At 36.2% G+C, this 13,393-nt stretch overlaps 1 protein-coding gene and 1 non-coding gene across 2 annotated transcripts in view; one reads left to right on the forward strand and one right to left on the reverse strand.

Moving 5' to 3' along the window:
- Positions 1–13,393, forward strand: part of WNK3 (WNK lysine deficient protein kinase 3) — a 188,214-nt gene that overhangs the window by 25,802 nt on the left and 149,019 nt on the right.
- On the reverse strand, positions 6,792–6,853 carry LOC138986553 (small nucleolar RNA SNORD52). The gene has a single exon (XR_011463366.1). It is a non-coding gene; the product is annotated as a small nucleolar RNA SNORD52 (small nucleolar RNA).

The raw sequence follows: 13,393 nt of genomic DNA on the forward strand, positions 1-13,393 counted from the left end.
CCCTGAAATATGAATTATTTTCCTTTTTAAAATTTTACTTTTTCATGTTTGATTTGAAATTCATAGCTCAGAAAAGACTTTTATACCTTTTTCTCTTGATGGTATTTCCCCCTATGGTAGATACTTGAGCCTTGTCCAGCAATTCTTAAAAACCTCATACCCATTTATTTAGAATACATTGACTTTAGGGCAGTGCAAGAATCAGGATATATAGATTGTACTGCTGATGTTTGACTTTGAGGATGTTAAAAACAGACAAACCCTTTGATGATGTGTGTCAGATTTAGGATTTGGCCATAAATACCTGCATTTCAACAGTTTGTCATATTTTATGGTTTCCGTAATTTGATTTATTTTTTTCTCTTCCATAATTTGATTTTTTAATGCATTAGTGGAAAGACTTTGATCTATTGTTCTTTGTAAACAATTTGTAGATTACTTGGTAATTACTTGATAAATTGGTAATTTACTGTGAGTGAGGGCTGTCAGTCATACGTTTTATTTAGAAGACTTTAGTTCATGATGCAGAGAAGGCAATGGCACCCCACTCCAGTACTCTTGCCTGGAAAATCGCATGGACGGAGGAGCCTGGTGGGCTGCAGTCCATGGGGTCGCTGAGGGTCGGACACAACTGAGCAACTTCACTTTCACTTTTCACTTTCATGCACTGGAGAAGGAAATGGCAACCCACTCCAGTGTTCTTGCCTGGAGAATCCCAAGGACGGGGGAGGCTGGTGGGCTGCCGTCTATGGGATCACACAGAGTCGGACACAACTGAAGTGACTTAGCAGCAGTTCATGATGTTGAAAGACCTGGTCAGATGTTACTGAAAGCCCTGTTTAGTAAGTTTTAGGAGGAGTCGGTCACACGGGTTTGTAATCGTTTTCTCCACTGTCAGCTTGAAAAATCAGTAGCACTTTGCTTTTACACATGGGAACACAACCAGCTTCTGCTTTACTTTCACTAGTATGCCATTTGTTTTCTTGATGGAACTGAGTTTTCATATAATGGGGCTATTTTCCAATCAGAGGAATCACATAGATATATGAATTTTGTTATTTGACTGTTTCTAAATATATTTGCTTATAATAAGCTTCACTGTGGGATCAATTCTGTGATTACGTGCTTTTCAAGGTAATTAAACAGGCCATCTTTAAGTAGATCTAACAACTAGACCTCTAACAAGTCAGCTATAGTCTCTGAACTGAACTTTTAAAAATGCTACTGAAAAGAAAGATTAGAAAAAAGACATAGTTGACTATAGCAGGTTGACATGTTGAGTGAGCATTCTAATACACTTTGATTATAGTAGTGAATATATTCCAAGCAATGCAGTAGAAGTAACAGTTTAAAGATCTATACTTCCATGCTTGAAGTATCTATCAAAATTTTGGAGAAACTTGTTTCTGTTTTATTTTCATTTATCAAAAACACTTTGGGGAGAAGTATATTTTTAGGCAGCCCTACATTTAATTGTGAAATTAGAAAATAGTGTGAAAATACCTGAATTTCCAATAGAGGAAAAGATAATTTTAAAATATATGCTAGAATTTGTTTCTGAATAAATATTGTTGTCCAAAGTATTCATACTGGGATACTTTTGCTCTTAAAATATTTTTGTTATGACCCTTTTGGAAGTGTTTCTAGATTCTGTTAGAGCTATCAAGAAGATGCTTCATTACATATATGCATACCCTGAATAGTGTTATTTGATTTTAATTTCCCACTGTTTTCTTTGGGCTCAGCCCTCAAAGTGGAATACTGTCATAGGCAAAGAATAATTACATCAAATGGAGGAAGAATACAAATTACTTAAATATAGTTAATGCTCTGATTTCCCTGGCAGTACAGTTGTTAAGACTTGGCCTTCTAGTGCCAGGGGTACAGATTCAATCCTTGGTCAGGGAGCTAAGATCCCACATGCTTCATGGCCAAAAAACCAAAACATGAAACAGAAGCAGTATTGTAACAAATTTAATAAAGACTTGAAAAAAAAAGCTATAAACCAAAGGCAGATGTTTTCATGAAATGACAGAGGTTGTGAGAGTAGCAGGAGACAGACTTGGTCTGAGAAATATAATTAATTTTCCCAGTTCAATTAGTTAGTTAGTTTTGAGGTAACTATCTGCTTGTTAGATAACAAATTGATACATATAGTTGTACACTCCAAAGATGTCCATGTCCTAATCCCTAGAACCTATAAATATATTGGTGGTGGTGGTTTAGTTACTAAGTTGTTTCTGACTCTTTTGTGACCCCATGGAATGTAACTTGCCAGGCTCCTCTGTCCATGGGATTTCCCAAGCAAATTTCCTGATGCTGATAGACCTTGGTATGTGTTACCAAGGGAAGCAAAGGAATCTCATTTTTCAGAAGTATTAAAAACATGATAGATTCTTATCTCCCCAACAACAGCATTTAATGGATTCTAGTCTAAGAAGAGAACTGTTCTAGAGAGTCTTGGGATTATTCAAAAGCAGTAGAAGGCATTCTCTAACTTTGAAGAACTTTGAATAAGAGGAGAGAATATGCAACTGTAATATTTTCCAAAAATACTGGACTAAAGTAAAGCTGGCAAACTAAGTTGGAGAGTAGACAGTTATGGCAATGAAGTAGCCATATAAAAAGAGACACAGAATGATGGAGAGGAGAGGCCTTTCAGTGTTGTGGAAGGTAGGGAGAAGATCTAAATCTACATGAGAGCACTAAATGCCATAAAAATAATCTGATGTATTCCATTTCCTCCTCTATAGAAACAAGAATTTTACGTTTTCCACATTGTAAGTTTACTTGTACTGGAGTGGATTGCCATTTCCTTCTCCAGGGAATCTTCCTGACCCAGGGATCGAATCTGTCTCCTGCATTGGCAGGCAGATTCTTTACCACTGAGCTACCTGGCTGCTGCTGCTGCTGCTAAGTCACTTCAGTCGTGTCCGACTCTGTGTGAACCCGTAGACGGCAGCCCACCAGGCTCCCCTGTTCCTGGGATTCTCAGGGCAAGAACACTGGAATGGGTTGTCATTTCCTTCTCCAATGCATGGAAGTGAAAAGTGAAACTGCAGTCGCTCAGTTGTGTCCAACTCTTGAGCTACCTGGGAATCCCTATAAATGTTACCTAATGGATTTTGCAGGTACAATTAAATTTAAGATCTTCTGATAGGTAGATTATCCTGGAATATCTGGGTGGACCCAGTATAATCACAAGGGTGCTTTTGAGAAGAAGGATGCTCATTAGTCAGAAGGAGATCTGACACTGGAAGCTGAGGTTGGAGTGATGGGAATGTGGGCAATCTCTAAAAGTTGGAAGAGGCAAGCAGTTTCTTCCTAGAGCACACAGAAGAAACACAGCCTTGACAACACCTTGATTTTAATTGAGTGAGACTCATTTGGACTTTTGATCTCCACAACTGGAAGATAATAAATTTGTGTTGTTTTAAGCCACTAAATTTGTAGTAATTTGTTATAGCAGCAACAGGAAATGAATACAGAGAAAACAGCTGTCATTCATTCATTGTTCATTCATTCATTCAACAAGTAAATGCTCAGTACCTACAATGTATCAGAGTTATGCTAAGTGCTAGGGACATAATGGGGAGAAAAAGCAGATTCAGGCTCCATTTTCATAAAAGCTTATATAGTTGAGGGAATTTATAATCAGTAAGAAGAAGGCTTGGAGATTGAAATTAGTGAAAAGATGAAAGAGCTGTTAAATATAGATTTGTTTGAAAGAAGTGATAGGGTTGGAAATAGCAAGAAACAGGGATCCTATTTACCAATTAGTTTTTCCTTTACTAATTAGTTTTCTTTTTTATTTTGAGATAATTTGCTATTAACAGAATAGTTACAAAGATAGTATAGAAATTCCTCTATGTCCTTCACTCAGTTTCTTCTTATGCTAATATTTCAACCAGAGAACAGTTACCAAAACTGTAGGAAATTATTATTAGTTCAATACTGTTAACTAAAATATAAAACTTGTTTGAATTTCTCCAGTTTTCCTTCTGGTGTTCTTTTTTTCCAGATCAGGATTCCACATGGCATGTAGTTGTTACGTCCCTTTAGTCTCTTCTCAGTTCAGTTCAGTTGCTCAGTCATGTCTAACTCTTTGCAACCCCATAGACTGCAGCACGCCAGGCCTCCCTGTCCATCACCAACTCCTGGAGTTTACTCAAACTCATGTCTATTGAGTCGGTGATGCCATCTAACCATCTCATCCTCTGTCGTCCCCTTCTCCTGCCCTCAATCTTTCCCAGCATCAGGGTCTTTTCAAATGAGTCAGCTCTTCGCATCAGTCCTTCCAATGAACACTGAGGACTGATTTCCTTTAGGATGGATTGGTTGGATCTCCTTGAAGTCCAAGGGACTCTCAAGAGTTTTCTCCAACACCACCATTCAAAAGCTTCAATTCTTTGGCGCTCAGCTTTCTTTATAGTCCAACTCTCACATCCATACATGACTACTGGAAAAGCCATAGCCTTGACTAGGCAGACGTTTGTTGATAAAGTAATGTCTCTGCTTTTTAATATGCTATCTAGGTTGGTCATAACTTTCCTTCCAAGGTGTAAGCATCTTTTAATTTCATGGCTGCAGTCACCATCTGCAGTGATTTTGGAGCCCAGAAAAATAAAGTATGCCACTGTTTCCACTGTTTCTCCATCTATTTCCCATGAAGTGATGGGACTGGATGCCATGATCTTAGTTTTCTGAATGTTGAGCTTTAAGCCAACTTTTCCACTCTCCTCTTTCACTTTCACCAAGAGGCTTTTTAATTCCTCTTCACTTTCTACCATAAGGGTGGTGTCATCTGCATATCTGAGGTTATTGATCTTTCTCCTGGCAATCTTGATTCCAGCTTGTGCTTCTTCCAACCCAGCATTTCTCATGATGTACTCTGCATATACGTTAAATAAGCAGGGTGACAATATACAGCCTTGACTTCCTCCTTTTCCTACTTGGAACCAGTCTGTTGTTCCATGTCCAGTTCTAACTGTTGCTTCCTGACCTGCATATAGGTTTCTCAAGAGGCAGGTCAGGTGGTCTGGTATTCCCATCTCTTTCAGAATTTTCCACAGTGTATTGTGATCCACACAGTGAAAGGCTTTGGCATAGTCAATAAAGCAGAAATAGATGTTTAGTCTCTTCTAATCTGTGGCAATTCTTCCATCTTGGCATGTTTTTCATGATTTTGAACTTTTTTTTGTTTTTTTTCATGATCTTAAACTTTTAATGAGTATTGCTCAGTTAGTTTGTAGAAAGTGAAATTGTTAGTCACTCAGTTGGGTCCAACTCTTTGCAATCCCACTATAACCTGCCAGGCTCCTCTGTCCATGGAATTCTCCAGGCAAGAATACTAGAGTGGGTAGCCATTCCCTTCTCCAGGGGATCTTCCCAACCCAGGGATTGAACCTGTGTCTCCTGCATTGCAGGCAGATTCTTCACCATCTGAGCCGTCAGGGAAGAGTATTCCTTAATTTGGGTTTGTCTTATGTTTTTATATGATTAGCTTTAGGCTTATGAGTTTTGGCAAGAATACCATAGAAATGATGCTCCATTCTCAGTGCATCATAGCAGGGTATATATGATGTATGGATTACTGGTTATGATAACCATCATCATTTGGTTAGGGTGATGTCTGATAGGTATTCTCTATTATAAATTAATATTTTCCCTTTGTACATATTTATAAATAAAGATCTTAGGAGTAGATACTTTGAGCCTATGCAAATATCTGTTTCTCCTCAAACTTTCCCTTTTTTTTGGCATCCATTAGTATATTTTGCCTGTAATAAGTATTAACTCTGGTGTTCTAATGGTGATTTTCTATTTTCCACTCTCCTCCATTTATTAATTGAAATTACCTTTTAGTTTTATGTGGACTCTTCCTAAATATAACAGTTGGGTTCTGAAAACCCAACAGGTAATTTGTGGTTTGAGGAACTTATCTTAAGTTACTAATAATGGTATTGTACACTTTTGCATTTATCAAAATTAATACATTAATTGAGCACTTATGCAGGTACTTAATTTGAATATTTTATTTAATCTTGCAATAGTTAAAAGAGGTAGGAATGATTACTTTTCAGGTGGTAGAAGTGAGGTTTAGATACATTAAGTAACTTGCCCAAAGGGATAGAGCAGGGATTTATATTCTATTAATTGTATATATATAACACTTGTCAGTTCAGTCGCTCAGTCCTGTCCGACTCTGTGATCCCATGGACTACAGCACACCAGGCTTCCCTGTCTATCACCAGCTTCTGGAGCTTGCTCAAATTCATGTCCACTGAATCAGTGATGCCATCCAACCATCTCATCCTTTGTCGTCCCCTTCTCCTACCTTTAATCTTTCCCAGCATCAGGGTCCTAGTATTAGGTATATTGCTATTGCTATTGCTGAGTCACTTCAGTCGTGTCCAACTCTGTGTGACCCCATAGATGACAGGCTTCCCCGTCCCTGGGATTCTCCAGGCAAGAACACTGGAGTGGGTTGCCATTTCCTTCTCCAATGCATGAAAATGAAAAGTGAAAGTGAAGTCGCTCAGTCTTGTCCAACCCTCAACGACCCCGTGGACTGCAGCCTTCCAGGCTCCTCTGTCCATGGGATTTTCCAGGCAAGAGTACTGGAGTGGGATGCCATTGTATTAGGTATATAAGTACCTGCATATAACACTTACATAGATGATTTAAGAATTTCCTCCTCATTAGTTATTTGAACAGTTCACTCTTTCATGTTTTCAGCCATTTTACAAGAAATTATTTCTTAAATGGGCATTTTAAGATTCCCTCTCCCTAAGAACTTAATTTTTGACATCAAGACCTGCATCAGAGACTCTACTGAGAAATCATCATTCCTGTAAAATAATGTTCTTAACATTAAACTAACTGCTCAAGCTCAAGGGGTACTAGTTAATGGTTTCATTTAAGGACATTCTCTGGCTTGGGGATTCTGAGGAACAGTTTCATGGTTGGGTTGCCCTGGTTCAATATCTGGACTTCACCTTTCGTCAGTGTCCAGAGGTGGTTAGACACGTTGAGGAGACTGACTAGTGCTAACTCAAATGCTTAGATCTAGGACAGAAATTTATTAGTTTAGAACAAATTAATGAATTCATTTAACCTGATATAGTTGTTAGGCCATATGCTCTAATGGTCTGCAGGTTAGATACATGGGAAGGTAAATTATAATCAGAAGCTAGTATAGAGTCAGAACAAAGGAACTAGATGTTCCTGTGTGTCTGCTAAGGCAGTATACTGACCAAATGAACTGGATGTTCAGGTCCTAACTGGATGAAGAATCCTCTGTGTTCAGTGGTACTGGAAGACAAGTGAACCTGGCTATGTCTGCGTTTCATCTCTCTTTCTATATCTTATTTTGACCACCATTGATGAGCACTTTCGTTTAGGTATTGATACATACCATTGCTGTCTAAAAGCTTTAATATGCTCTTATGGCCAAACTGTGATTATTATATGCTGATTTCTTTGTTTATATTCTGATTTCTTGATTAATACTCGGATGTTACCATCTACAAATTATAATTACCCTAGTGTGTGTTTGTTTCATTTAGTTTTAGTTCTAAGGTGCTACACATATCTCTTCATGGAAAGTGGTTTGTGAATGAGGTGTCTGTAGTCATTACTGTGAATATTGTTTCTGAGGGACAGAGCTTTGAACTAGGAAGTGCTTAGAATTCATAATATAGCAGACCTAAGTTCCAGTTTATCTGTGCTAGCTAGGTACTGTGGGTAAGCTAAGTAGTTTAGCATTTTGGAGCTTTACTTTTTCACTTTTTTTTTTAAAAAAGAAAAGTATAATAGATGTTTCTGATATCTGAATAAAGAATAATATGGTGGAAATTGTGTACCTACTGTTCAACTTGAGAAATAAAATGTTGAGAATTAGAGATAATGCTTATAAAGCATGAGGTACCTATTTGAGTATTCAGTAAATGTTAGTGATAAAATACTTAGTGATTTTGTATTTATTCAGAATATTCATTGATATTTAAGAACCATTTTGAAGCCTTCATAGCATTCATCTTTAATTGAACAAGTTATAATACAGCTTTTGTAACAATGTTAATGATTTCTTCTTCCTTCTTTCATGTTTGCAGAAACAGATTCATATAGCCTCTGACCTGGTTCTGTAGTTCATTGTTGGTGTTTGCATTAAGAGACATAGCTGATAAGGCCATAGTTTACCTTTTGGAAACTAAATGCTTCTTATCTTGAATAAATACATATGCAGGTTAATCGTGTTGATATTGTGCCTTGTCTCAGGAAAGATTTTGTGTACATTTTTAGCATTCCATATATTATAATAATGTGTTTAGTTAACATTCATAACAGGACAGTATTTCTTTTGAAAGAAGTATGGAATAGTTGAAATCTATTTGGTAAATTTGTATTTGACCTCTATTATATTTATCAGCCATATAAACTAATATTTATAACACTGAAAATTGATATTTGATACTTTTTGTGACCTTACTGCTTAGAGACAGTAGATTTAGGGATCATTTTTATAGACTATAATTTTTCTGGTTTCTGACTGTGTCATCTCCATTAGCTATCGCAGTTTGCCTTCTAGATCCTTATTCATTTCTTAGTATGAACTCTACTCATTGGCGATATATTACAATTAACTTATAAAAGTGGTTATCATCAATACAATAGAGTATGTGTGTGTGTGTCTACATGTATCAATCTGTCTGTGTTTTAAGATTACTATAGTAGCTGAAAACTTTCCTCTGGATTTTGGTGCTAGTTTGACAGGTTTATTTTCCTCTCACTGAATTAGAAGTGGACCTTTGAAGGTCTTGGCCATACCTTTTTTAGTGGACTTCCAGCAATATTTCTGGGACAGCAGTTGTAATTTTGTAAAGTTGTTTACTTTTAATGCTGACTAGGATCAAAAGGTACAGTAATTTGATTTGGTAGATGAAAGACTTGTTTTCTGCTAATTTAATCAGAAAGCATCAAAATCTATTCGTTATTCTTCAGAGCATATCTACTGATCTGTCATGAGAGGATGACTCCTAGCCAATTTCAGGGACGTTTAGAATTTATTAGTCATTTTAGATTAGATAGAAAAGCATAAACACTTTACTTGTTTTCAGCTGTCTTCTAAATTTGTTATTCCTTGCTTTTGTTCTTTGAGTTCCTTAACTCTTTTTTTTTAGGCTTAAAAAAATTGAGATATGCTGTGTAAATTTAAGGTATAACAACCCACTGTTGGTTTGATACATTTATATACTGCAATATGATTACTATAGTAACATTAGTTAATACCTTTATCATGCATGTTACATAGTTATTTCTTTTTTGTGTTGAAAACAGCCGAGATTTAGTCTATTAGCAACTTTGAAGTTTACTATACAGTATTGTTTTTTAATTTATTTATTTTTGGGGTCTGTTGAGTCTTAGCTGTGGCATACAGGCTGTTCGTTGCGGTTTGCAGGCTTCTCTAGTTGTGTCGAGTGGGCTTAGTTGCCCCGGCAAGTGGGATCTTAGTTCCCTGACCCTACAGGGATTGTCTCTGTCCCTTGCATGAAAGGTGAATTCTTAATCCCTGGACCACCAGGGGAGTCCCAAACATACAATATTGTTGACTATAATCACTGCTGGTTAGATCTCCAGAACTTCCTTCTCTGTTAAGTTTGTACCCTGAAATTACATTCCCCTACCCTTAGTACCTGGTAACCACTATTCTACTCTCTGTTTTTACAAGTTCAGATTTTAGATACCACATATAAATGGTGTCATATGGTATTTGTAATTTGAAGGGATATCTGCATACCCATGTTCATTGCAGCATTTACAGTAGCCAAGATATGGAAACAACCTAAGTGTCTGTCAAAGTGTCTGTCAACAGAAGATTGGGTGAAGTAGATGTGATGTATATATGTATACAGTGGAATATTATTCAGCCTCAAGAAAGAAGGAAATCCTGCCATTTGTGACAACATGGAAAGACCTTGAAGACATTATGCTAGGTGAGATATTATGCTAGGTGAGATAAGTCAGAGAAAGACAAATACTATATGAGTTCCTTAACTCTTTTTTAAAATAAATTTTTATTGTGACAAAATGTAAATAACATAAAATTTACCATTTTAATTATTTTAAGTGTACAATTCAGTGGCATTAAGTACATTCACCCTCACTACCACCCATCTCCAGAACTTTTTCATCATCCCAAACTGAAACCCACTAAACAATAACTTCCCATTCCCCACTCTTCCCAGCCCCTGGTAACTACTATTTTACTTTCTGTCTCTATTAATAATTTGTCTATTCTAGGTATCTCATTTAAGTGGAATCATACAATATTTGTTCTTTTGTGTCTGAGTTACATCACTTAGTGTAATGTTTTTAAGATTTGTCCACGTTGTAGCATGTTTAAGAATTTTATTCCTTTTTAAGAACTTGTATGTATATACCACACTTGTTTTGTCCATTCATCCATTGATGGGCATTTGTATTGTGTCCACCTTTTGGCTATTGTGAATAACATTGCTATGAATATTACTGTACAAGTATCTGCTCAAGTCTCTGTTTTCAGTTCTTTTTGGTATATACCTAGAAGGTGGAATTGCTGTATCCTATGACAATTCTGTGTTCACTTTTTTAGGAATTGCCATATTGTTTTCCATAGTGTTCATTTTACGTTTCCACCAGCAATGCATAAGGGTTCTATTTACTCCACATCTTTGCCAATATTGCGTGTGTGCTTTTTAAATAGCCATCCTATGTGTGTGAAGTGGCATCTCATTATGGATTTGATCTGCATTTTTCCAGTGACTAGAGATGTTGAGCCTCTTTTTTGTGCTTATTTACCATTTGTATTTCTGTTTTGGAAAAATACCTATTCAAGTCCTTTGCCAATTTTTGAATTGAGTTATTGTTGTTGAGAGATAGAGTTCTTTATATATTCTGAGTATTAATCCTTTGCCAGATATGTGAGTTGCAAATATTTTCTCCCATTCTATGGATTGCCTTTTTATACTCTTAATAGTGCGTTTGATACACGAAAGTTTTTAAGTTCAGTTTATCTATTTTTTTCCCTGTTGTTGCCTACGTGCTTTTGCCTTAGAAATTCATTGTGAAACCCAGTGTCATGAAGATTTCCCCCCTATGTTTTCTTCTGAAAGTTTTAGCTCTTATGTTTTTGATGCATTTTGAGTTCATTTTTGTATGTGGTGTAAAGTAAGGTTAACCACTGTGCTACTATGTTTTTATAAGTTCTTCATTATTTTGCACATGGATACTCAATTTCCCCAACTTTTTGTAAAGGGACAATCCTTTCTTCATTGAATAATCTTGATACCCTTGTCGAAAATTATCTATTTGACTATACAAGGGATTATTTCTAGCTCTGTAGTCTGTTCCACTGATCTTTATGTCTGTCTTTGTACCAGTATCACAGTATTTTGATTATTGTAGCTTTGTAGTAAGTTTTGAAGTCCAGAAGTCCAACTTTGTTCCTTTTTTCAAGATCTTTTTGTGTATTTGAGGGGCTTCCCTGGTGGCTCAGAGGTTAAAGCATCTGCCTGGAATGTGCGAGACCCGGGTTTGATCCCTGAGTCAGGAAGATCCCCTGGAGAAGGAAATGGCAACCCACTCCAGTACTCTTGCCTGGAGAATCCCATGGAGGGAGGAGCCTGGTAAGCTACAGACCATGAGGTCTCAAAGAGTCGGACACGACTGAGCGGTTTCACTTTCACTTTTGAGATTCCATATGGATTTTAGCATTTTTTAAAATTTATGCAAAAATATGGGATTTTGACGGATTACATTGAATTTGCAGATCTCTTTTGGTATTGACATTTAACAGTATTAGGATTTTCAATCTATAAATATGGGATGTATTTCTATTTGTTTGTGCCTTCTGTAATTTTAACAGTGTTTTGTAGTTTTAAGTGATAGAAGTCTTTTTGCCTCCTTAGATACGTTTCTTCCTACATATTTTATTCTTTTTGATGTGATGAATGGAATTGTTTTCTTAATTTTCTTTTAGAATTATTTATTTTAGTGTATAGAAACAACTTTTCCTTTTTCATTAGGGTAAATTTATTTATCATTACATGAATACTATCCCCCTTGGGGTTCCTAACTTTATTTATGCAAGATATCCTTTTAAATTCTGCTGCTGCTGCTAAGTCGCTTCAATCGTGTCCGACTCTGTGTGACCCCATAGATGGCAGCCCACCAGGCTCCCCCGTCCCTGGGATTCTCCAGTCAAGAACACTGGGGTGGGTTGCCATTTCCTTTTCCAATGCATGAAAGTGAAAAGTGAAAGTGAAGTCGCTCAGTCATGTCCGACTCTTAGCGACCCCATGGACTGCTACCTACCAGGCTCCTCCATCCATGGGATTTTCCAGGCAAGAGTACTGGAGTGGGGTGCCATTGCCTTCACAGTTTATTTTTGAGTGTTGATTTTGTATCGTGCTACTTTGCTGAATTAGTTTATTAGTGTTTGATTTTGAATGTCAGGAAAAGGAAGCTAACCACTAGTAAAAAGGAGAAACAATATAAAATACTTTTAAGTTAACAGGAATAAAAGGAAGCAGCAAATTAAGATAAATAACTTAGAATAAAATGGAAGGAGTAAAATGAAATATATCTTTTACTGTATCAAATGTGGACATATTATACTTGTTTGTTAAAAAACTCACATTTTCAGATGGGATTAAAAGACAAAACCCACGTGTATTGTTTACTAGAAAAAATACTTAAAACAATGATAAAGCAAAGTTAAGGTGAAGCTATAAACCAGCAAAGAGAAAGCAGGAGGAGTACCAACCAATATTAATATCTATCTCAGAAGAAAGAAAGTAAAATTAAAGCATTAAACAGAAATACCTGTTTATTATGAAGTTATTTGCTTCATAGTTTAAGAAGATAAATACCATTGATAAAGACTTGTAGGCACCAAAAATATTCTGGTTAATATTTTAAATTCAGAACATCAAATAGATGAAAGGAAAATGGATAAATGAATAACTGTAGTAGGAAATTTCATACACTTCTTTCAGAACAGGGCAGATCAAGCAGACAAAAGTGAATAAATAGGAACTGAATAATATCATCCATAAACTCCATTTGACCTTAAATATCCTCCAAATAGGAAATACACATTTTTATAGTCTACAAGCTACTAAAAAATTGGTTAAATATATGGCTCAAAGAAAACCGTATGTTAAAAGAAAAGAGATTTTATATTCTGCATCACTCAAAATTAGAAATAAATAATGAAACAAGTAACAAGAAGATTCTTAACTAACTGGAGATCAGAAATCACAGTCCTATATAAAATTTAGGTCAAGGAGGAAATAAAACTGAAAGTATGAACTACCTAGAAAGCAATGAAAACGAAGGTATTTGCAACAAA

Source organism: Bos mutus, chromosome X (assembly GCF_027580195.1).
Source record: "Bos mutus isolate GX-2022 chromosome X, NWIPB_WYAK_1.1, whole genome shotgun sequence".
In the NCBI taxonomy this organism is placed as follows: Eukaryota; Metazoa; Chordata; class Mammalia; order Artiodactyla; family Bovidae; genus Bos; species Bos mutus.